Below are 24,093 nucleotides of genomic sequence, written 5' to 3' on the forward strand. Positions count from 1 at the left end.
TTGCTACTTGAAATTATCAGAATGTGCTGAAATAATGCAGTCAGCAAAATGTCACTGTGTGACTTACATATGGATCTGTTGCAGCCTGTAAAAACACTTGTCTCCATGAGGGACAGCCAAAATGAAGAGTTATGTGGGAGTAATAAAATATGATAACTAGGTCTGCAACTTCAAGTATAAACCGAGCTGCGCATGCACACACACGCACACATCTACAGGAGAGCCTGCTGACATAAAAGCAAGAAAAACCCAAACCATGTCCAGCATGTACGCACTCCACTAGCAGGCCTGCAAGGGAACTGTCCTTTCAGCACCACGGCAAGAGACCCTGGCGTAAACCTCGACACAGGCAACCAAAGCGGGGAAAGCTGGGCCCTGAGAAACGTTTGTTAGAGATCCTGCAAAGAAAGCAACAACCAACTGTATGGTTATTTGTTTTTAAGTACACTATCTGCCATTTCATAATCCTTTATTAATTTAAAATAAAATCCTTCAAATGTTTTGATAGAAGCTGACAAAACCCCAAAAGAAAACCAAAGAAGTATTAAGTCAGCCTCTCAGACTGAACCCAAAAAACCAGTAACTGTCCTGCACTGTCAAGAACTGCGCTGCAGTACCCACCAGCAGCACTACTAAGAAACACACACACTTGCACATACCCTGTATCAAATGTCCACAGAACATGCTTCGAGCCCTCTCCAGGGACAGCCTCAATTTCTAGGACAGACAATGTTCGCTGAGGGCCGAGCCATCACTACCACCCCCCTTCCAAGCAATCAAATTCTCTTTCAGGGAGAACTGAAGGCCTTGTGTGTCATGAGCTCCAAAGAAAAAATGCTGCAGTATTTCAAGAACCAGGTTAAAGGCAATGTATTACAAAGCCTTCAGCATTTTAAGTCTGATTCCCCCAAGATTTCCACCAGGATGGTACCGGATGGTAATGTCACCTAGCCATTTGCATTACACATCAAAAATAAAATTTTTTTTTCTTAAGAAGAAACAAAAAAAAAAGTCCCCCAACCACCATTATCTTCTAATGCACATGGAGAAAAGAGAAGTACAGAAAGACTGTGAAAGAGTGAAAACCTACCACACCCTAAATCTCCCTTGGAAAACTAAAACACCCCCAGACTTAGCACACCCCTACCTCTCTGAAGGCTCTCCAGGTTCAAACTTGAGAAACAGTTACAAAAAGTGCCTTCCCCTTTGGCCCCTAGAGCCCTCACCCACACCTCCTGCCTCCATCCCAACTACTCTGGTGCCCACTGTGCATGCATTAAAAGCAATTTTCCCTGTTTGGTAGCGCTTGCTCCATGTTAATTATTTCTCCCTCTCCCTGAATTAGCCAGATGCAATGCAAAGTTTCTTCTCCAACCCTCCCCCCCTCCCCAAACAGATGACATCCTTTTATTATGGACACTGATACTGAACCTTGGAGTCTCCGGATGTAAAATGTATTCCCCCATGTTTCAAAAACTGCAGTGTAAGTGAGGCAGAGGGCACAGGGTGGGGTACCTAGAAGGAATGCCCTGTTTGAAAAATCATATTTATCAGACTGAAAAATGATTCCTACTCCATATCACTTCGAAACTGGGGCCCTTGGAGGGGTCTGAAAGCCCTAGCTAAGCCCCCCGAAAGTTAACTGCCAAGTCTCCACTGGTGGTTGCTGCTGGCACGGAGGGGATGGATCTGAGCTCTCAGGAAAAATGCAGAGGCTTTGCAGTCCCCCGGGTACCAAGAGAGAACTACAGAGCTGGGGTCCAAGCCTGTGCAGCTGGGCAGTCCTGTAAGCCCAAAGCTAGCAGAAGCCCAGGGTGCTCCCTGCCGGTGGCACGGTGGGGGAGGGCAGGAGAGAGGAGGAGAGAAGCAGGCTCTGCATCGGGTGGCGTAGGGGTGGGGGTGGGGGAAGGGGATATTCTCAAAGTGATGTACTCCCTAATGCAGGAATCCTAGCCTGCCGAGGAAGGTCCCGGGGGCCCCCAACACAGCCCCAGAGCACCCTGTCGGGAGGGGGACGGACGCATCCGAGTAAAGGACAGGGGAGTCCCGGCTACCCTAAGAACCCACGAGCCCCTGGCTTCTGCAGTTGGTAACAATCTGGAGCTGGATGGGGGAGAAGGATGCAGTAAGACTTGGGGGAGGGGGTAGAGCTAAGGAGCTGCTCTAGAAGATCCGGACAGCGCTGCCCTTCCAGTGCAACCGGGCAAGGGGCCCCGACTCTGCCCTGGCTCTGGGATACAGGAAGGAGGGGGTGCTGCACCACGGAAGGGGCGCCGAGGGCAGCCAGAGTCCCCCTGTGCAGCCAAGAGCGGAGGAGAGAGAAGGTGTATGGGGGTGGGGGGCAGTGGTCCTCAATTCTCCTCAGTGATCCCCGATAAACACGTTAGAAGGAAGCAAGACTTCCAAGCACCTGTACAAAACCCGGAGGGCAGAAACCCCGCTCCATGGCCCCTAGAGCCCCGCCGCGCACTCTGCGGCAAAGCCCCTGACTGGAGATGGGCGAGCCCCGCTCCAGAGTCCCGAGGCGAGAAAGGGAACCCGGCGGACGAGGAGCGGCGCCGGGGCAGGGGCTCTGGGGCGACTTACGGCAGCGGCGGCGAGGGAGGCAGCGGCGGCCCTAGCGCGGGGCCCGGGAGGCGCGGCCGGACTGCAGAGGCGCCGAGGATGCGGCGGGCGGGACTGCGGTGGGCGCCATCTTGGAGCGCTCCCCGCGCCCGCCCCCCGCGCCGCCCGAGTCCTTGCATAATTGATGACTCGCGCCCGCCGCGCGCCGCCGCGCGCGCCCCCGCCGCCGGGCCCCCCGCCCACCCCGCCCCCGCGCCGACCCCCGGCGCGCGCCCCCCGCCCGCCCCCGACCCCCGCCCGCGCACGCCGCCCCCGCCCGCCCGCCGGCGTCCCGAGGCCCACCTACCCCTGCAGGGCGCGCCCGTTCGCTCGCGGCGCTCCGCGCCGTTCGCCCGTCCGCTCGCTGGCTGTCAGGCCGGCGTCCCCGAGCCGCCCGGACCGGATCCGGGGCGAGGGAGCAGGGCGCCGGTAGGGGGCGCCTCGCCGGAGCGCCTCGCGAGCGTCCCCGGGCCCGCCTCCCCGACGCCCCCACCGAGCCGCGCGGGAGGGGCTCCTGGGCAGAACGCCGGGACGCGGCCGCGGAACACGCTGGCGGGCTGTCAGCCAGCACGCGGGCGTTGAAACCCGAAAGGTGCTATGTTGACTCGAGGGCCCTGTGACCCTTGTAAATGCCAAGCCTTACCTTTTTCCTGAACGGCAGTCGCAGAAGAAAATGTCCAGCAATATTGCAGTGCTCAGTTGGAATTTCTGACATCTGTAAACACCAGGAACTCAATTTATCCGATCTATGGCCATCGGAGACAAAATAAACACACACGCACACAGAAGTCTATTAACAGCAGCTGGAGCTTTGTGATTCAGTGGACAGAGAGCCCTGGTAGGAGGAGGAAGGAGACATCGGTTCCTCCAGACTGAAACTAAAAGTCACCTTAATCTTTTTGAACCTCAGTTTGTCCATCTGTAAGGTAGGCACAATCATTTGAATTGCTTACTCCACACTCTCTTAAGAGGATCTAGATGATGAATGTGTGGACTCTTAGCACTTTATTGTGCCTCTCATAGATATTTCTTTCTACTGCCAGTTCACAGTTAAGAGTGGAAGTGTGGTCAGGCTGCCACTCACTAACTGGGTAGCCTTGGACATGAACAACTCTGAGCTTCAGTGTCATCTGTAAAAGGGTACAATAATAGGACCAGCCTGTAGGTTTGTTGTGATAATTAAAGAGGAGGTTGCATTTTACACACTTATCTGGCACACATAATGTGCCCACTATATACATTTTAAAATAGCTTTATGGAAGTATATTTGATATAGAATAAACCATGCATGGCTAGAGTGAACAGTTTGGATGTATGTATACATATAACTATCAACAACCATCAAGGTAATGAACATACCCATCACCTCCAAAAGTTGCCCCAGGCCTCTGTGTAATCCCTCCTTACATCACTCTTCCTGCACTCACTCCCTCTCCAGGCAACCACAATCTTCTGTTACTGTATATTAGTTTGCATTTGCCAGAATTTTAAACAAATGGGATCGTATCGTGTGTATTTTCTTTGTATGGCTTCTTCAACTCAGCATAATAATTTTGAAATTATTCTGCTGTTGATTATTCAGTCATCTATCGATAGTTCTTTCCCTTTTATTGCTGAGTAGTAGTCATTATAGAATAATGAATACTTTTAGAACTAACACCCAAAAAAGATGTCCTTCTCATTATAGGGGACTGGAATGCAAAAGTAGGAAGTCAAGAGATACCTGGAGTAACAGGCAAATTTGGCCTTGCAGTACAGAATGAAGCAGGGCAAAGGCTAATAGAGTTTTGCCAAGAGAACACACTGGTCGTAGCAAACACCCTCTTCCAACAACACAAGAGAAGACTCTACACATGGACATCACCAGATGGTCAACACTGAAATCAGACTGATTATATTCTTTGCAGCCAAAGATGGAGAAGCTCTATACAGTCAGCAAAAACAAGACCGGAAGCTGACTGTGGCTCAGATCATGAACTCCTTATTGCCAAATTCAGACTGAAATTGAAGAAAGTAGGGAAAACCACTAGACCATTCAGGTATGACCTAAATCAAATCCCTTATGACTGTACAGTGGAAGTGAGAAATAGATTTAAGGGACTAGATCTGATAGAGTGCCTGATGAACTATCAGAGGTTCGTGACATTGTACAGGAGACAGGGATCAAGACCATCCCCATGGAAAAGAAATGCAAAAAGGCAAAATGGTTTTCTGAGGAGGCCTTACAAATAGCTGTGAAAAGAAGAAAAGCGAAAAGCAAAGGAGAAAAGGAAAGATATTCCCATTTGAATGCAGAGTTCCAAAGAATAGCCAGGAGAGATAAGAAAGACTTCCTCAGTGATCAGTGCAAAGAAATAGAGGAAAACAACAGAATGGGAAAGGCTAGAGATCTCTTCAAGAAAATTAGAGATACCAAGGGAACATTTCATGCAAAGATGGGTTTGATAAAGGACAGAAATGGTATGGACCTAACAGAAGCATAAGATATTAAGAAGAGGTGGCAAGAATACACAGAACTGTACAAAAAAAGATCTTCACGACCCAGATAATCATGATGGTGTGATCACTCACCTAGAGCCAGACATCCTAGAATGTGAAGTCAAGTGGGCCTTAGGAAGATTCACTACGAACAAAGCTAATGGATGTGATGGAATTCCAGTTGAGCTATTTCAAATCCTGAAAGATGATGCTGTGAAAGTGCTGCACTCAATATGCCAGCAAATTTGGAAAACTCAGCAGTGGCCACAGGACTGGAAAAGGTCAGTTTTCATTCCAATCCCAAAGAAAGGCAATGCCAAAGAATGCTCAAACTACCTGCACAATTGCACTCATCTCACATGCTAGTAAAGTAGTGCTCAAAATTCTCCAAGCCAGGCTTCAGCAATACGTGAATTATGAACTTCCAGATGTTCAAGCTGGTTTTAGAAAAGGCAGAGGAACCAGAGGTCAAATTGCCAACATCTGCTGGATCATTGAAAAAACAAGAGAGTTCCAGAAAAACATATATTTCTGCTTTATTGACTATGCCAAAGCCTTTGACTGTGTGGGTCACAAGAAACTGTGGAAAATTCTGAGAGATGGGAATACCAGACCACCTGACCTGCCTCTTGAGAAACCTGTATGCAGGTCAGGAAGCAACAGTTAGAACTGGACATGGAGCAACAGACTGGTTCCCAATAGGAAAAGGAGTACGTCAAGGCTGTATGTTGTCACCCTGCTTATTTAACTTCTATGCAGAGTACATCATGTGAAACCCTGGGCTGGAGGAAGCACAAGCTGGAATCCAGATTGCCAGGAGAAATATCAATAACCTCAGATATGCAGATGACACCACCCTATGGCAGAAAGTGAAGAAGAACTAGTGCCTCTTGATGAAAGTGAAAGAGGAGAGTGAAAAAGTTAACTTAAAGCTCAACATTCAGAAAACTAAAATCATGGCATCTGGTCCCATCACTTCATGGCAAATAGATGGGGAAACAGTGGAAACAGTGTCAGACTTTATTTTTTTAGGGCTCCAAAATCACTGCAGATGGTGATTGCAGCCGTGAAATTAAAAGATGCTTACTCCTTGGAAGGAAAGTTATGACCAACCTAGATAGCATATTAAAAAGCAGAGACATTACTTTGCCAACAAAGGTCTGTCTAGTCAAGGCTATGGTTTTTCCAGTGGTCATGTATGGATGTGAGAGTTTGACTATAAAGAAAGCTGAGCACCGAAGAATTGATGCTTTTGAACTGTGGTGTTGGAGAAGACTCTTGAAGAGTCCCTTGGACTGCAAGGAGATCCAACCAGCCCATCCTAAAGGAGATCAATCCTGGGTGTTCATTGGAAGGACTGATGCTGAAGCTGAAACTCCAATACTCTGGCCACCTCATGTGAAGAGTTGACTCATTGGAAAAAACCCTGCTACTGGGAGGGATTGGGGTCAGGAGGAGAAGGGGATGACAGAGGATGATATGGCTGGATGGCATCACTAACTTGATGGACATGAGTTTGAATAAACTCAAAGTTTCTATTCAAGTCTTTTGCCTATTTTTTTCAGTTGGAGTGTTTGTTTCTCATTAGTGAGTTTTGAGAGGTGTTTATATATTCTGGATACAAGTCTTTTATGAGATATGGGATTTGTACATATTGTCTCCCAGTCTGGGCGTACCTTTTAATTCTCTTAAAATTTTTCAAAGTGCAAGAATTCTTGATTTTTATGAAATCTGACTTATTTTCTCCTTATTTATGGATCCTGCTTTTGGAGTAATATATAGGTTTTTTTTTTTTTTTCCTTTGACATGGATATCTAGTTTTTCCTGCACTATCTGATTGTCACAATACACATTTGTCAAAAATCAGTCAATCATTAAGGGTCGATTCTGGCCTCTCTATTTTATTTCATTGATCTTTTTGTCTATCTTGACTCTAAGACCGCATTGTCTTGATTGCTTTAGCTTTTTGATAAATCTTGAAGTCAGATAATATAAGCCCTCCGACTTTGCTTTTCTTTTTTAATATTGATTTTGCTATTCTAGTTCCTTTGCATTTCTATATGAATTTTATAATCAGCTTGTCAAATTCTGCAAAAAAAAAAAAAAAAAGGCCCTTGGGATTTTGGTCAAGATTACATTGAATCTACAGATCTATTTGGGGAGAATTGACATTATTACAACAACATGATGTATCATTCCATTTATTTCAGTTGTCTTTAATTTCTTTCAACAATATTCTATAGTTTTCAGGATACAGGTCTTGTTCACCTTTCTGGGATTTATTCCTAAATATTTCATATTTTTTATGCTATTAAATAGTGTTTTTGTTTTTTAGCCACTCCGCATGGCATGTGGGATCCTAGTTCCCCAACCAGGGATCAAACCTATGCCCCTGCAGTGGAAACTCAAAGTCCCAACTACTGGACCATCACGGAAGTCCCAGTGTTTTTATATTTTAACTTCTAATTATTCATTGGTAGTATATAAAGTACAATTAACTTTTATATATTGATCTTATGTCCTGAAACTTTGCTAAATTCACTTACTAGCTCTACTAGATTTTTTGTAGAGTCTTATCAGATTTTCTACAGAGATGATTGTGTCACTGGCAAATAAACCCAGTTTTGTTTCTTCCTTTCCAATCTGAATGCCTTTTATCCCTTTTTCTTACCTTAATGCACTAGCCAGAACCTCTAGTACAATAATGAATGGAAGTGGTAAGAGCAAAAATCTTCCTCATCTTAGGAGGAATACATTTAGCCTTTTACCACTAAATATGATGTTAACTGTAGGTTTTTCCTAGATACTCTATCATGTTGAGAGGAGTGCCTCCTCTTTTCCTGCTTTCCTGAGAGTTTTTTAAATCAGGAATGAATATTGAACTTTCTCAATCTTTTTTCTGCATATGGTTTTTCTTTTTAGTTTGTTAATATGGTGAATTACACAGATTGATTTTCAAATGTTAAACCAACCTAGGGTAGGGAACTGGTCATGGTGTATTATCCTTTTCATATATTGTTGGATTTGATTAACTTTTTGTTAAAAATTGTTGCATCTGTGTTCATGAGGTGTTTTGGTCTACAGTTTTCTTGTAATGCCCTGTTTCTGGTATTAGAGTAATCCTGGCCTCAGAGAATAGGTTAGGAGGTAGTCCTTCCTCTTCAGTTTTCAGGAAGAGTTTGTGTAGAATTTATATTATTTGATGGCTCAGATGGTAAAGCATCTGTGCGCAATGCGGGAGACCCAGGTTCAATCCCTGGGTCGGGAAGATCCCCTGGAGAAGGAAATGGCAACCCACGCCAGTACTCTTGCCTGGAAAATTCCATAGACTGAGGAGCCTGGTAGGCTACAGTCCATGGGGTCACAAAGAGTCAGACATGACTGAGCGACTTCACTTTCACTTTCCTTAAATGTTTAATAGAATTGCCCAAATGAAATCATTTGGCCCAGAGTTTTCTTTGAAGGAAAGTTCTAACTACAAATTAAATGTCTTTAATAGATTAGGGCCATTCAGGTTTTTTATTTCTTCTTGAGTGAACTTTTATAGTTGTGTCTTTCAAAGAACTTCCATTTTATCTAAGTCATTGGATTTATGGCCATAGGGTTGTTCACAATAATACCATATTTTTCATTTACTACCTATAGAATCAGTAGTGATGCCAACTCTCTCATTCCTGAGACTGGTAATTTATGACTTTTTCTCTCTCTCTCTTTTTTTTTTTTCTGATTAGTCTGGCTAAAAGTTTATAATTTTTACTGACTTTCCCAAAGAACCACTTTTTAGTTTCATTTTTCTCTACTGATTTTCTTTGTTTTCTGTCATTGATTTCCACTCTGTTATTATTTCCTTTATTCTGTTTACTTTGTTTCATTTGTTCTTTTTCCCCCTAGATTCTTAAAGTAGAAACTGAGGTCATTGATTTGAGACCTTCTTCTTTTCCAAAACAGGCATTTATTGTTAATAATACATTTCTCTCTAAGTACTGTTTTAGCAGCAAACCACAAACTTTGATATGTTAGATTTTCATTTTAATTAAGTTAAACTTTCTAATTTCGATTTTTTCATTGCTTCATGGATTATTTAAAAGTATATTATCTAATTTTCACATGTTTAAGGATTTTCCAGCTATCTTTCAATTTCTAATTTTATTGCACTTTGGTCAGAGAACATGAATTGTGACTTGAACCGTTTAAAAATTTTTGAGACTTTTTTTAATAGCCCAGAATATGACTTATCTTGGTAAATATTCCATGTGCAGTTAAGAAGGATGTGTTCTCTGCTGTTCTATAAATATTAATTAGGTTGAGTTGATTAATAGTAATGTTCAAGTGTACTGTATTGTTCTATATCTTTACTGATTTTCTTTCTACTTGTTTTATCAGTTATTGAGAGAAGGATTTTTAAATCTCTGATTATAATTGTAGATTAGTGCAATTCTATCAGTGTTTGCCTCATATATTTTGAAATTCTGTTTTTAGGCACATTAGTGTTTAGGATTGTTATGTCCTATTGATGAATTGACTTCTTATTGTTACAAAATGACCTTATTCATCCCTGGTAATATTTTTTTCTCTGAAATTTACTTTGAATAATATAGACAAATACTGGCATGGTATTTCTTCATATTTTAAAATTTTTAACCTATTTATATCTTTATATTTAAAATGGGTTTCTTTTCGGCAACATCTGATTGGACCTTGTTCCCCAGTCCCCCACTCATGCCATCTAACAATTTATGTTTTTCAATTGGGGTGGTTAGACAATTTACAGTTCATGTGGTTATTAATATGGTTGGGGTTAAATCTAGCATGATGCTGTTTATTTCCTATTTATCTTTCTATTCTTTATTTCTCCTCTTTTTATGCCTTATATTGATTAATGGGTATTTATTTTATGAGGTAATTATAAAGAGAAGGAATGGAAACGAAATCCACAAAAATGGTTAAGCAGAATTACTAAAAGCTTTATGTAGTGTAATTTATAAGAAAGCCAACATGTAAATAAGTTAGAATTTTGAGATTATAGATTTTTTTAAAAAAATTCAATCTCATGACATGGAGAAACTCTTCTCCTTGCCTTGATAAATAGTTTTTATTTTGCATTTTTGAAACTCTATGATTGTTATAGTAAGGATGTATGTCCTTGATACTAAAACTGGCTTTTCCTGAAAACCAGACCCTTTGGAGCTATCATTAGACATTATTTGCCAAAAAGTGAGAGAGGGCAGAGTTCTATATCCTTTCTCCAATATTTTAACAAACTTGGAAAGTCAGCCTCGTGGGATTACATGGGGTTCATGTAATAGAATTTGTTACTTTTAAGCTCCATACAAACTTTTCAAAATTTTAAGAATTTTTGCTGACTTCATGAGAATCTTTGAAGGCATCAAAAATGTCAAGGATTTCCTTTAACAACTAAGCTCATGTCAGAAAAAATTTCAATACACCTGGAAATGAGTTTACATTTAGAAAGATGAACGAGGGATTAGACTTACCCAGGGTTGCTCCAGGGGGCAAAACTAAGACCAGGGTTGTGAGTTCCTAGAAGATAAGTGCCAGCTTAATATGAGGAAGGATGTTCTAACAAAGCTGACCAGCAACAAATCAGACCACCCCAAGGGAAAGAGCCAAAAGCATTTGTTCAAGGAGAAACTGCTAGATCAGTCGTTCTGGACATTTTTAGGATCAAGGACCCATTCAAAAGCTATGAACTTCTTTTTCTTCCCAGATAAATTCACAGATACATGCACACATGAACATATACTAACGCACAGCTTTACATTCTCTTGTGAAACTCATCCTTGACCCCCGGTTAAGGATGACTGATGTACACGGATGTTTAAAGAGTGAAGCGGGACGTGCCCCTTCCCACCCTGAGAGCCTGTGACCCTCTTGTTCTGTCTCCATCCTCACCACTACTTTTAGAGGTCACCTAGGGTTTCCTGATGGAAATCCGGCAGAAGTACCTTCCCTCTTTGGATGTTCTTTCTGCCTGGCTTTTCATCTCTACCTTTTGACCCAATAATAATTTACTTAATCTTCTATCCCTCATTCCAGACATTACTGCTTCCTCTAAATTTACTGTCCCCTTCAATGGTAACAGGATTTAATACCTTAGCTTTCTGTGATGCCACCAGACTCCAGTCTGGAGATTTTATCTCTGAGATTACTCCTAATCTCCCATACAGAAATATTGGTGATGTGGAGGACATTATTCACTCCAGTCTTCCTTTTCCCTGCAACCAGTGTGAAATCCCCTACGATAATATACAGTATGTGCTAGTAGGCTTGTGGACTTTTGGACTATCCTAATTTTGGTTTAACTTACTTTTGGCTTGTTGTTGTTGCCTGTTGTTTACTCGCTAAGTCATATACAATTCTTTGAGACCCCATGGACTATAGCCCACCAGGCTCCTCTGTCCATGGGATTTCCCAGGAAAGAATACTAGAGTGGGTTGCCGTTTCTTTCTCCAGGGATCTTCCTGACCCAGGGATCGAACCCACATCTCCTGCATTGGCAGGCAGATTCTTTACCACTGAGTCACCTGGGGGGGAAGCCCCCTCCCAGGATTGGCCCTTGTTAGGCCAACTGTCTCTGACTTCATCTCCTAACTGCACCCATACCACACACACTCACTGGCCTTCCTCATTAGTCAGAGACACCAGGGTTTTTGCACTTGCTAATCCTTCTGCCTGGATCAGCCTTCTCTCTTCCTCCAGACAGCCACAGGGTGTCCCCTTACTCCCTTTAGATATAAACTCAGATATCTCTTTCTCAGTGATGCCTTCCCTGGTCATCCTATCCAAAATTTCAATTCTACCCCCAACGTTTCCAATTCCCCTTCCCTGCTTTATTTTTCTCCTTAGCAAATATCATTATTTAGCATACTGTCTATTTTATTTATTTGTCTTGTCTATTGTTTGACTCTCCCACTAGACCATAAACTCCGGTAGGGAAGGGATTTTAAGTCTGCTTTATTCACTGCTTTATCCTCAGTACCTAGAAGAAGATCTATCAAGCACTCAAAATAAATATATTGAATGAATGACAGAAGGAAACTAAAATGGAAAAAAAAAAATAAGGTGTTAGCACAGGGTTAGATGAATAGATCCATGGAGCTGAATGGAAATCCCAGAAACAGACCCCCATGTATATAAATCCTTCATGTTTGACCACAGTTGATACTGCAGATCAATGGGGAAATGACAGACTTTTCCATAAATGGTGCTGAAATTGGATAACCACATGGAAAATAATGAAATTAGACTACTTCCATGTGAAATAAAGATCTAAATGTGAAAGAACTATAAAAGCTTTGACTCTAATACTGAAGAATAACTACATGGCCTCAGGGAAAAGAAGGATTTCTTAGACAAGACACAAAAAGCACTATCTGTAAAGGAGAAGATAAATCCAGTCCTCATCAAATTGCATCTTTATTTTCCAAAAGATACCATAAAGAAAGTGCAAAGACAAGGTGTGGGTAGGGAAAATATCTGAAACACATGTAACTGGCACAAGGTTAAGATTAAGAACTCTTGCAATCAAACCACCATTAGAAATTAGGCAAAAGACAAGTGCTTCACATGAAGAGAAATCTCAATGATCAATAAGCACATAAAGAGGTGTTCAACTTTATTAACAATGAAAAATCAAATTAAACCCTCAATGAAATGCCTACCAGATTAACAGAAAAATTCCAAATCTGACAGTGCCAGTATGTTGGCATAGATGTGGGACGAGATCTTTCATATACCATTAATGGGCACCCTTGTGAGACAGAATGGAATTATCCAGGCAAATTGAAGACAAATATATTCTATAACCTGGCAAGTTCACTCTCATGAGTGTACCTTAAAGAAACTCAGGCCCATGTGCACCAGGATACATGGGGAGAAAATGTTCATAAAAGCAATGCTTACCATAGTCAAAGGTCCTTCAATCCTAGAATGAATAAGTTAAATGCAGTACAGTCACAGAAAAGACTACAACAATGAAAATGAACTAACTAGCCCCACATGAAACAACATGGATAACTCTCAGAAACATCGCGTTGGACACAGAAGCAAGACACAAACTAGATAGAGCTGATTACTCCCTTTATATAAAGTTCAAAAACAGATCAACTACATTACATAAATTAGGGATCAGATACAGGTGGTAACATATAAGGAAAAGCAAGGAAATGGTTATCACCAAGGTCAGGACAGTGATTGCCTCTGTGGGGGAAGGAAGGAAATTATAATAGAGAAGGGACAACTGAAGGGCTTCTTGGGGGCCAACAGTGTTCTGTTTCTCAACTTGGGTGGCATTTTACAGGTCTTTGTTTTCTGATTTGTCTTGAGAATATACTCTCTGTTTCATGCCCTCTGCTGTACGTATGATGCATCTCATAATAAAATTTTTTAATGTGGAAAAAGAAGAAGCAAGCTTGCAGCTGTAAACACTGGAGACAAAAGTTAAAACATCTAATAAAATATGGTCCTGTTAAGAAAATGGAAATATTGGATCGATTAAAGAGTGAGATGTCACATATGCCTGTGGCATAGATTTGTGATATGGGTGATCCCACCATAAGTACTAGGTAAAAATAAGAAAAATCAATTTGTAAAACTGTTTCAGCAGGTATTCTAGCCAGTGTACAGAAATATGTTCATCATCTGGGATAATGATGTAACTCTGAGATAATGATGTAGTAACTCTTGTTACTACAAGAGTCTGAAAGAGTCATTTAAAATTTTCAGTTAAAATTTTTTTCCGTTATACTTGAGAAGAAAATTGTATACTAGTGTGGTGTATTACTAAAGTCAATACAAACTACAATAACAGATGTACACTGTAATCCCACTGGCTAAGCACAGTACAATTTCATTTTTCACACGCAGCCCAATGGGCAGCAGGGAGGAGAAGTAAAGTAGCTTTGCTCCACATTCATTCAGGAACTTCCCGATGTCAACAATCAGCTTGCAGACCCCACAGAAAGTTTTATGGTTACATCATTTCTGCCCACATTCCGTTGGCCAGAATCTAATCACGTGGTCCAACATGCAATGAGTGATGGAAAACAAAGTCTTTTGCCCGAAGCCACTTGTTAGCAGCAGCTCTATATTGTGCAAGGGGAACATAAGACTTCATGAAACAGCTGGACTTCACTGCCACAGTGGTATTCATTATTTTATATATTTTTGAAGATTTTAGAATATGTATTTTTTGACCCTCAAAGTTCCACTGTACATCAACTACAGCATTGTTATAGTTTGTTGGCTAAACTGTAAACTTCATATTGATAAGAAATGAGTCTTTCAGTCAAACCTCAACATGAATCAGCCACAATAGAAAACAGCAAAATTCTGTAAAGCAATTATTCTTTGATAAAAAGTAAATTTTAAAAAAAGATAGTCATCAAAAAAAAGAAGAAATGATTCTTTTATTTTAACAGGTAAGAGCACACAGAAAAAGTCTAACCTCTTCCTATTTTACACAAAAGTTGACATAGTGTACCAAGTGTTCTGCATCTTGCTTTTATCGCTTAACAGTGTATCTTGGGAAATTTCCAATGCCTTTACATAAAGAGCCTCCTCATTCTTTGTTATAACTGCATAGTATCCCACCATATGGATGCTTTGTCATTTCTTTAAGCAGGGACGGGTCGTATATCCCCAGTGCCTGATACAGCACCTGACACATGGGGGGGCACTTTATAAATGTTTGAAAAATGAATAACTCTGCCCTCAAGAAGATGGTAGTATAATAAAGCATACAAACCTAGACATGAAGAAGGCCAAGGACATGGTATATTATATAACAGTATACACGCACGACACATTAAACAAGCAGAGATAATTTATTTTAAAGGTAATTATTCAAGTGGGACATGATGTCTAAGAGCCCATGTTCTGAGCTCACGTTCAGACCACCTGAGTTGCAATGAGAGCTCTACCATTCACTAAGTATACAACCTTGGGCAAATGATCTACTGTCACTGTGCCTCTATTTCTTCACCTTTCAGTTGGACTAACTAAATGGGATAACACACATTAAAACTTTGCACCATTCCTGGCATAGCCCCAGCACTCAGTACAGGTTAGATATCATCTCAGATGAGATGGGGCTAACAGAGGCAGCCTCGTGGAGGTGTATTTTGATGGGAAAGGAGGAGGGTGGTACAAATAATGCAAAGGTCTCAACAGGAAGGAATGCAGAGAGCAAAGGTGTAGCGATAGGATCCTTAAGGACCCTATGGGGGATGTCAACAGATTTGTATTTGGGGCCCAGACAGCTTCCTGAGGAGTAATGAAAAAACAAGATTGGTGAGATGTAGACTCTTGACAGCAAATTGAAATTTGTGATTAATACCAGTGTAAGTCAGAGAGATGACATTGCATAGCTGTGTTTCAGGAAGATGATTTTAATAAGCAGTGTTCAGAATAGATCAGAAAGACGAGTGAAAAAAAAATTAATACTGTGTGATGATCATTTTAATGTTTTGAAACATCAAATCACTGTGTTGTGCACCTGGAATTGACAGTGTCATAGGTCAATTTTTACTTTAATTTTCCTGACTAGCTAAATGCATTAATAAAAAATTAATATTATGTTCCTACTTTGTGTTGATTTTGGTACTTCATAAACTTGATCTCATTTTGTTCTCACTCAGCTCTATGATGAAGGTATTATTAGCCCTGTTGTAGAAACAACCTGGCTTGAAGAGGCTGGGTATTATGTACTGCCCACAGTTGGAGAACAAAGAATCAGCAAAGTTAAGTAGAACCTGAACTTGTCTGACTCCAAAGCAGAGGTGTGCTAGGACTGATACATACAGGCTTGCAAGAGCTGATAGGCAAAATTTCAGGAATTTTGTCAGCATTTGTCAAGCAGTTAAGTGATACAAACTTAAGTAATGTAAAACTCAAGTGATGCAAACTTACACTTAAATTATATTTAAAACAAGAGAATAAATACTGAAACTTCATCAGTTCCTAAATATTATCACTACCTGTGATAGTGTCTATGCTCTTAAGGTTATTTACATCTTTTGGGTCTGTAGAGTGGAAATACTAAATAATGTTGTGCTACCTTGAATCTCTTCCCAACCCAATGATCTTCCCAGTCAGGTAAGATCATATTGATAGCTTGAAATTGACCATGATGGGAGTATTTACGACAACAAATGGGACACATTACAATTCAGGACTTGATTTATCATTTTGCCAATTGTCTAGACTTAAGAAGGTGGTGGGAAAATGTTAGAAATGTAGACTAAACTTAAAAATGTGTTGTGCCTATAGCTACTACATTTTTCAAAACACGAAAACATTAAGGAACAATTCTTTCAGTATTAGAATACTGTTATCTGATTCAGCAAGGAAGTCACTTATGTCATTGACAAACCAGTGAAGTTTCAACATATGTCTTTGCTGTTCATTTTGCTCTTATTCACTAATGTAAACAAACACCAACATTGATGACAAAACTGTACTCTTTTGTCAACTGCAACCATAGGTTGGCTGTGGATACAGCATTAGGGAAAAACCACAAGAGCTTTCTGTGAGAATGCATTGGCTAATTGGCTATGTGGTTGTTGTTGTCCAGTCACTAAGTTGTGTCCAAGTCTTTGCGACCCCATGGACTACAGCACACCAGACTTCCCTGCCCTTCACCAGCTTCTGGAGCTTGCTCAAACCCATGTCCATTGAATCAGTGATGCCATCCAACCATCTCATCCTCTGTCGCTCCCTTCTCCTCCTGCCCTCAATCTTTCCAAGCATCAGGGTCTTTTCTAATGAGTCAGCTCTTCCCATCAGGTGGCCAAAGTGTTGGAGCTTCAGCTTCAGCATCCAGTCCTTCCAATGAATATTTAGGGTTGATTTCCTTTAGGACTGACTGGTTTGATCTCCTTGCTGTCCAAGTGACTCTCAAGAGTCTTCTCTAACACCACAGTTCAAAAGCATCAATTCTTCAGCTCTCAGCTTTCTTTATGGTCCAACTCTCACATCTGTACATGACTACTGGACAAACCATAGGTTTGACTGTATGGACCTTTGTCGGCAAAGTGATGTCTCTGCTTTTTAATACTCTCTCTAGGTTTGTCATAGCTTTTCTTCCAAGGAGCAAGTGTCTTTTAATTTCATGGCTGCAGTCACAGTCCACAGTGACTTTGGAGCCCAAGAAAATAAAGTCTATCACTATTTCCATTTTTCCCCATTTATTTGCCATGAAGTGATGGGACTGATGTCATGATCTTAGTTTTTTGAATGTTGAGCTTTAAACCAGCTTTTTAGCTCTCATCTTTCACCCTCATCAAGAGTCACTTTAGTTCTTCTTCACTTCCTGCTATATGGTCATTTACAACAAAGAGTAGTATATTTAATAATATTTGTAAGCTGTGTGCTATCTATCCTATCAGTAAAATTTATAATAAACATATATATGCACATTTTTCTAGAAAGCCAGTTGCTAAACATGTATCAACCCTTCAGTGCTCTAAGCTCTCATGTCACCTTGCCTCCCAAGGGGAGAGGGAGAACAACTGTGCTTCTCTGGATCAAGTTAATGAACACCAGCCTCCTTCAAACATAGTATACTTATTTTAGGCAAACTGTGCTATTTTCTTTTAACCTTTTCCCTGATTTTATTCTAGGTCCTTGAAATACATCACTTCTTATTTTCAGCCCAAATTATGCAAGTATGTAAGACTTCCTCTAATTCTGTAAATAGTAATTTTCTGACTCTGCCTTTTCCTTCAACATACTGATTCATCGGTTCTAAGATGCACATTTTTTTTTTTTTTTCACATTTTAACATCTCTGAAATCGAGAATCCTCTTATAGTCACTGTTGGCCCGGCAGCAGCTGTGTCACTGCTTCCCATGTGTGAACTTGGCCATACCTCTTCTATCGGCATCACTGCAGATGAGCTTAACTGATGTCTAAAACGTCCTTTAAAAGGCTGCTCGCTGAAATAAAAGGTTACCGTAGTCACAGAATGGCAGAGAAACAGAGCAACAGGGACAAACTGGTAGAAATAAACCAAACATTTCACTATGGAGGAATGGCCAAAATGCTAATTCTCTGGCAAAGACCAGCCAAGAGCTTTATAAGACTGAAGAGAGGAAGAGGCCCACAACTAGATGAAGCTGTGTTCCATTTTGTACCTGACATACATATATGCAAAAGCAATGTCAATCAGAACATCATGCACCAAGCAAATATGGCAAATAAAGGGAGGAAAAATTGCCAAATCTCTAGGAATAAATAAAATTTGAGATTTGCTGAAATCTGATTACTAGTTTTATTTTCCTCTTCCATTCACAGATTTATATCATCAAACATTGTTTTGCATGTATCTCAAATATCTTATATGTTTTGGTATTTAACTAGAGAAATATAAAACTACTTTGAAACCAAAAGAAGGCCATCTCCACATAGGATCTGTCCTAACTCTATATGCCTCTCTTTCAGTCTTCCTTCCTTTAGAATATAACAGCAACCAACTACTTTTTTCAAATAACTTTTAGATTGATGCATAATGCACATACAAAAACTGCAAACATTGTAAAGGTACAGTTCAAAGAATTACTACAAAGTAACCACCATGCAGGTTAAGAAATAGAACATCAATAGTATCCCAGACGGGTCCCTGCAGTTACTAAATCTACACTCTTCCCCAAAGATAACCTCTAACAATATAGATTCATTTTGCCCATTTTTAAACTTTATATAAGTAGAATGAGATAGTCTGCATTGTTTTACTTTTATTTCTTTCACTCAATAACATGCTTGTGAGATTTATCATTAGCCCTATTCTCACAATGAATAAAACTTCAGGAGTGAGAAGGGAGAGTCAATGCTTTTCAAAAATATTGATAACCCTACTCTTAAGAGACTTTGGGCTTCCTGGGTGGTGCTAGTGGTAAAGAACCCACCTGCCAATGCAGGAGACATAAGAGATGTGGGTTTGATCCCTGGGTCGAGAAGACTCCCTGGAGGAGGGCATGGCAACCCACTCCAGTATTCTTGCCTGGAAAATCCAGTGACTGGCAGGCTACAGTCCATAGGGTCACACAGAGTCAGACACAACTTACCACACACCCATGCAAGAGGCTTTGGGATAGTTTGATTGTTCTCTTCTTTTCCTCAATGTGAAAACATTGACCTTGCCTTACACTTTTTCCTTTCCCTTTATTTTTTTTTGAGCTGGATTCCCTTTCTCACCACTTCCCAGCACCAGCAGATACTAGATGCTTCCAGTGGGACCCCAGACAGCACTCCCATCTCCCCCAGCCTCCCCATCAGAAGAGGCTTATTCCTTGCTCTTGTCCTAGTTGGCCAGCACCCAGGGCTGGCATGGTGCCTCATAGGAGGGCATGCAGAAACCCAGGGGTTTCCTTCCACCTTGTTGCTCTGCCATCTTCAAGAAAATGGCAGTCCTCATGTTCCAAGATAAGGCACCACAACATCAACCTTGTAAGCAGTAGGCTAGGGAGGGGGGAGAGAAAGCCCTGTTCTCTTTAAGGGTGCAGTCTTGCACAGGTTACCTTTTCTCATAACAGCCCATAAGCCAGAACTTTGTCATATGGCCACATTGAACTGCAAGGAAGAATAAATAGCTATCTTATTTTCTGGAAGACCATGAGCCCAGGCTTAGAAGAAGGGGAGAGCTAATGTTGGAGAGCAACTGGCACTCCCTGCCACCCCATCTTTGGAGTGAATGCCAACACTTTCACTAGGTCCCCCTGCTGAACACCCCAGTATCCAGAAGCACTGAATCCCAGCAGCTCTGCGTCTGAGCAGTGATGCTCCTCAAAACATGCTCAGAACCCTTTGTACCTCTTGGATTCTCTCATCACTTCTGTGCACATGTCTTATTCCCCTACCAAATGGAAATCTTCTTGAGGGCAGGATCCAAGTTGGATTCAGTTTGCGTTTTCCATGCTAGGAAGCAATTCTTGCATTAAAATTGGTTCAAGTATTTATCCTGCCTTTCTGTGGGAACTATAAATAGGGATAACCAAATAGGTAAGGAGAAATTTCCTTTTATAGAAATATTCCAGCTAATATATAAAGAATAAATGATATGATTAAAATATCACCACTTCATAATTCCTAAAGAAATAATAATGGATTGAACATGACTGCTGACACCTCAAAAGGAGAGACAACGCTACACATTTTTAAATCTCTGCAATTTGGGAGCTTCCCAGGTAACGTTGGTAAAGAATCCACCTACCAATGCAGGACACGTGAGAGATGGGGGTTCAGTCCCTGGGTCAGGAAGATCCCCTGGCGGAGGAAATGGCAATTGACTCCAGTATTCTTGCCTAGAAAATTCCATGGATAAAGGAGACTGGTAGGCTACAGTTCATGGGGTCACAAAGAATTGGACATGACCGAGCATGTGCACACACACACACACACACACACACACACACACACACACATGATTATTAGTTTATTAGTATCATCCAGGACTCAGATGTTTAATATTCCTCCTGAAATTACACAAACAAATGCAAATGGAAAGAATCCAAGTCAAAATTATGTAACAAAACAGCACTCCATCACAAAAGCATGTTAAATTGTAAGAATGTTATTTTAAAACACTGGCACTTTAAGAAAATGATAGTCTTGAAAACCACAGAATTGCCAAATTGTTCTCTAAACTGCTAAGCAGATAAACATATGACCCTAATGAATGAGCTTGAATTTTAGAAAAATCAAATTCAAATAAATCAGATAATTCACACTGAGATACAAAGCTTATGTGTCTTCTTCCCCCATGTCTATTGATTATAAAGGGGCAAACCATAATAAGGAAAATATACCTGATTTAAAGTGTGGCACACAATTTTAAAAGTTGACCCAATTAATTAAGTATCTTTAATAGAACATCTCAAGTTTCCTAAATAATCCATATTTAGATAAAAAAGAAAAGATATTTATAGCCAGCACTTTTTTCCCAGAGCCTCTGTCAATGTCAACAAAAAAACTTATTATGTCAGTCTTGTATTTTAAGCTCACACTTCTGGGGCTACATTCTCAGGTTTTTAACGTAGGAGCTGCAAATATAACTACCCAGGGCATGGACTGTTTTACTAGTACCTCAGGGACAGACTTTCAAAATGCTTGATTCCAATAATCCCATGCTGGGAGTAGACGGTTAGTCTCCACTTTGTAAATGTAACTGGGTTCTGTGAACTCGATATCAATTGATGAAGATTTGAGCTTCAGTTATGAAAGAAAACTGTCTCAATTCAACTTTTATTACCCTCATCATGAGTATACGAGGTATGTAGACAAAAGCTTATTATCAGCTAACTATATGAAAGATAAACACTGTAATAATTCATGAGATCCAAAATGTGCAAAAGGAAAAGACTAGCTTCTGCTCAAGGAGAAAATTTTCAGACCTATGAAAAGGACAACAATACTAATAAAAAGTTGTATTTGTTTAGAAGCATTCAGAATGTCAACAAAACAGCTGCAACTTTTTTTCTTTTTTTGCAATTACAGGGTAATGTTCAGTTAACAGAATAAGAATTATTTCATATAAGCTTCATCAGAGACAACTGAAGATGAAAAAAACTTCCATTCCCATATATAACTAACTTGTGCTATGCACCAACAAGAACATGCTTTAAATTTCCAGGCGAATTTGCAACCCCTATATTGTACCAGGCAGGGTTAATAGTTGAAAATACCACCGGGACAGGGCCATCTAAAGACACATTTGGTAGTGTGTTAACTATATAAAAAAAGACACTGTGCAGTTTAAAAACAAATCTTACACAGCCTTACATTTCAGTTTTTTTCTTTGAAAGGAGTGAGCTGTCCACATAGGGGTTAAATTCTTTACAGACAAGAGAAAAGAAACTGGGCTAGAAGCAACTTATCTTCTTCTTCCTCTTCATTTTCTTTTCTAAATAAATGTTGATTTATTTATTTCTGGCTGCACTGGGTCTTCACTGGTGCAGGCTTTTCTCTATTTGTGGTGAGTGGAGGCTGCTCTCTAGCTGCAGTACCCAGGCTTCTCATTATGGTAGCTTCTCTGGCTGCAGGGCTCTAGGCTCAGGGACTCAGTAGTTGTGGCTCGCGGGCTCTCATCATATTCCTTCTTATTCTCACTCTTTTCAGCCTTGATGACTCCTTTGGTTGCTGCATCACGATAGTCACTCAGTCATGTCTGACTCTTTGCAACCCCAAGCCACCAGGGAAGCCTACTATTAAGAGATATTCCTAAGTATAAAGACAGGTCAACTTAAAAAGTATCAGCAGACTAAGTGCTTGACTTTACCTTATAATCTATAAAAATATGGAAGCTTCACGAACTTGCATATCATCCTTGTGCAGGGCCATGCTAATCTTCCGTATTGTTCCAAATTTAGTAAATATGCCCACTGTTGCTGCATCAGGTTTCCCTTTAGCCTGGCATGCGGCAATACTCTTTTTCTACTTTTCCTCCAGCTGAGCAGTCTTCTTCTCACAAGGCTGCTTGTCATCCGCTGCAGTTAGTCCACATATCTCCGAGGTTCTTTGCAGCTTCAGCAGTGAAAAGGCCAGGGTGTTCTCCTTTGATTTTTGGACGATATTCAGAACAAAGCCAGGAAAAGGTCAAAGGAGGCCTCTTGGGTGCATTGGGATATTTGAACTTTTTTGTTTCCTCTTTAAGAGGGATATACATTTTAACTTCTTCATGACGGGCCTGGTCTGCCTTTGCCATATCTACGAATGTCCCTTTCTCTTGAGCAAACGTGGTCCTCCACCTCTCTGCATACTTCTTAGAAAATTCTGAGACATTGACTGAGCATCTGAGTGCTTCTTCTTGTGCTCCTCCCAGCAAGTTTACACAGAAAATGCATATGATGACATTTTTCTCTTGGCTTCTTAGGATCTCCTTGGCCCACGTTTAGTTATTTTTCCTCGGCCGTGCACAGGGTCACCCAGTGCTACCCAGCTCTCATTTGCCCTGGCGCCATCTCTGAGAAACTCAACATACTGCGATGGCTGTAAGAATGGGAGCCAGACACAGCCTCCTCACCCTCTTCAGTCTGTCAACAACCGCACATCTTGTGTCTGTCTGACAAGGTCTTGCAAAAATAGATAATCTGGGGACTTCCCTGGCAGTCCAGTTAAGATTTCAAACTTCCATTGCAGGAGGCATGGGTTTGATCCCTAGCCAGGGAACTAAGATCCCACATGCCTTGAGGTATAGATGGAAAAATAAAATCTGAATTTAAAAGAAATATAGAGGAGGGGGGAATATTTTAAATAATACCATAGGTGGGAATCTCTAAAGAACAAATGACCTGGTTTCTTCAATATGTAAGTTGAAAGGAAAAGACAGAAAGACAAAAGGGAAAAACCTATAGATTACAAGAAACTCAAAAGGTGCATCAATCACTTGCAATATGTGGACCTTATTTAGATTTTGATTTAAACAAACTATGAAAATAACCAAACATGCAAACCTGAAATGAGTGAATATTTTATATGAAGCAATTATTGTTAATTTTTAAGGTCCAATAATGATATTACGGTTATGTCCTTGGTTAGGAGTTATTATCTTTTGGAGATTCAAGTTGAAATATTTACAGATTAAATAACGTAAAGCCATGGGGGAGAGGTGTATAGGTGAAAAAATACAAATGAGTTGATAGTTATAGTTGGGTGATGGGTACGTGGAGTTTTATTATATATTTTCTCTACTTTTATTTTTGCTTGAAATTCTCCATAATATGTTTTTAATACAAAAAATGGCCTCCTTCATGGTGCCTAGATCAGCACTTACACACGTCAGGTACTCTGAAAAATATGTACTGAATTGTCAGACTGCATCAGCTTTAGCAGAAAGGGTCATCTGGGCTCCAACACCCATTTTCAGTACTGATATTCACCCAATGTCTTACATACAATGGCCACTCGCTGCCTTCTTAGAATTCCCATCAGGCCCCTCATGTAGGATATGAATAGACAGCTGATCAGAGCTGAATGAACCTGGGGTAGCAACCAAAT

The 24,093-nt window shown here is 40.8% G+C and overlaps 1 protein-coding gene, 1 non-coding gene and 1 pseudogene across 9 annotated transcripts in view; all 3 read right to left on the bottom strand.

The window, feature by feature from the left end:
* Window positions 1-3,046, bottom strand: part of SCN8A (sodium voltage-gated channel alpha subunit 8) — a 191,683-nt gene extending 188,637 nt beyond the window's left edge. For 7 of the 8 annotated variants that reach the window (XM_070454396.1, XM_070454393.1, XM_070454395.1 and 4 more), the window contains exon 1: window positions 2,587-2,731. The gene's annotated coding sequence lies outside the window, so the exon portion shown is untranslated. Of the gene's footprint in view, window positions 1-2,586; window positions 2,732-2,911 lie in introns of those variants that run through there. The other variant, XM_070454391.1, reaches the window with a different exon arrangement.
* A 19,044-nt stretch (window positions 3,047-22,090) lies between these two features.
* Window positions 22,091-22,991, bottom strand: LOC110131788 (high mobility group protein B1 pseudogene; annotated as a pseudogene).
* On the bottom strand, window positions 22,387-22,490 carry LOC139031009 (U6 spliceosomal RNA). The gene has a single exon (XR_011483439.1). It is a non-coding gene; the product is annotated as a U6 spliceosomal RNA (small nuclear RNA).
* Window positions 22,992-24,093: the final 1,102 nt, after the last annotated feature.

Source organism: Odocoileus virginianus, chromosome 24 (assembly GCF_023699985.2).
Source record: "Odocoileus virginianus isolate 20LAN1187 ecotype Illinois chromosome 24, Ovbor_1.2, whole genome shotgun sequence".
Taxonomy (NCBI): domain Eukaryota; kingdom Metazoa; phylum Chordata; class Mammalia; order Artiodactyla; family Cervidae; genus Odocoileus; species Odocoileus virginianus.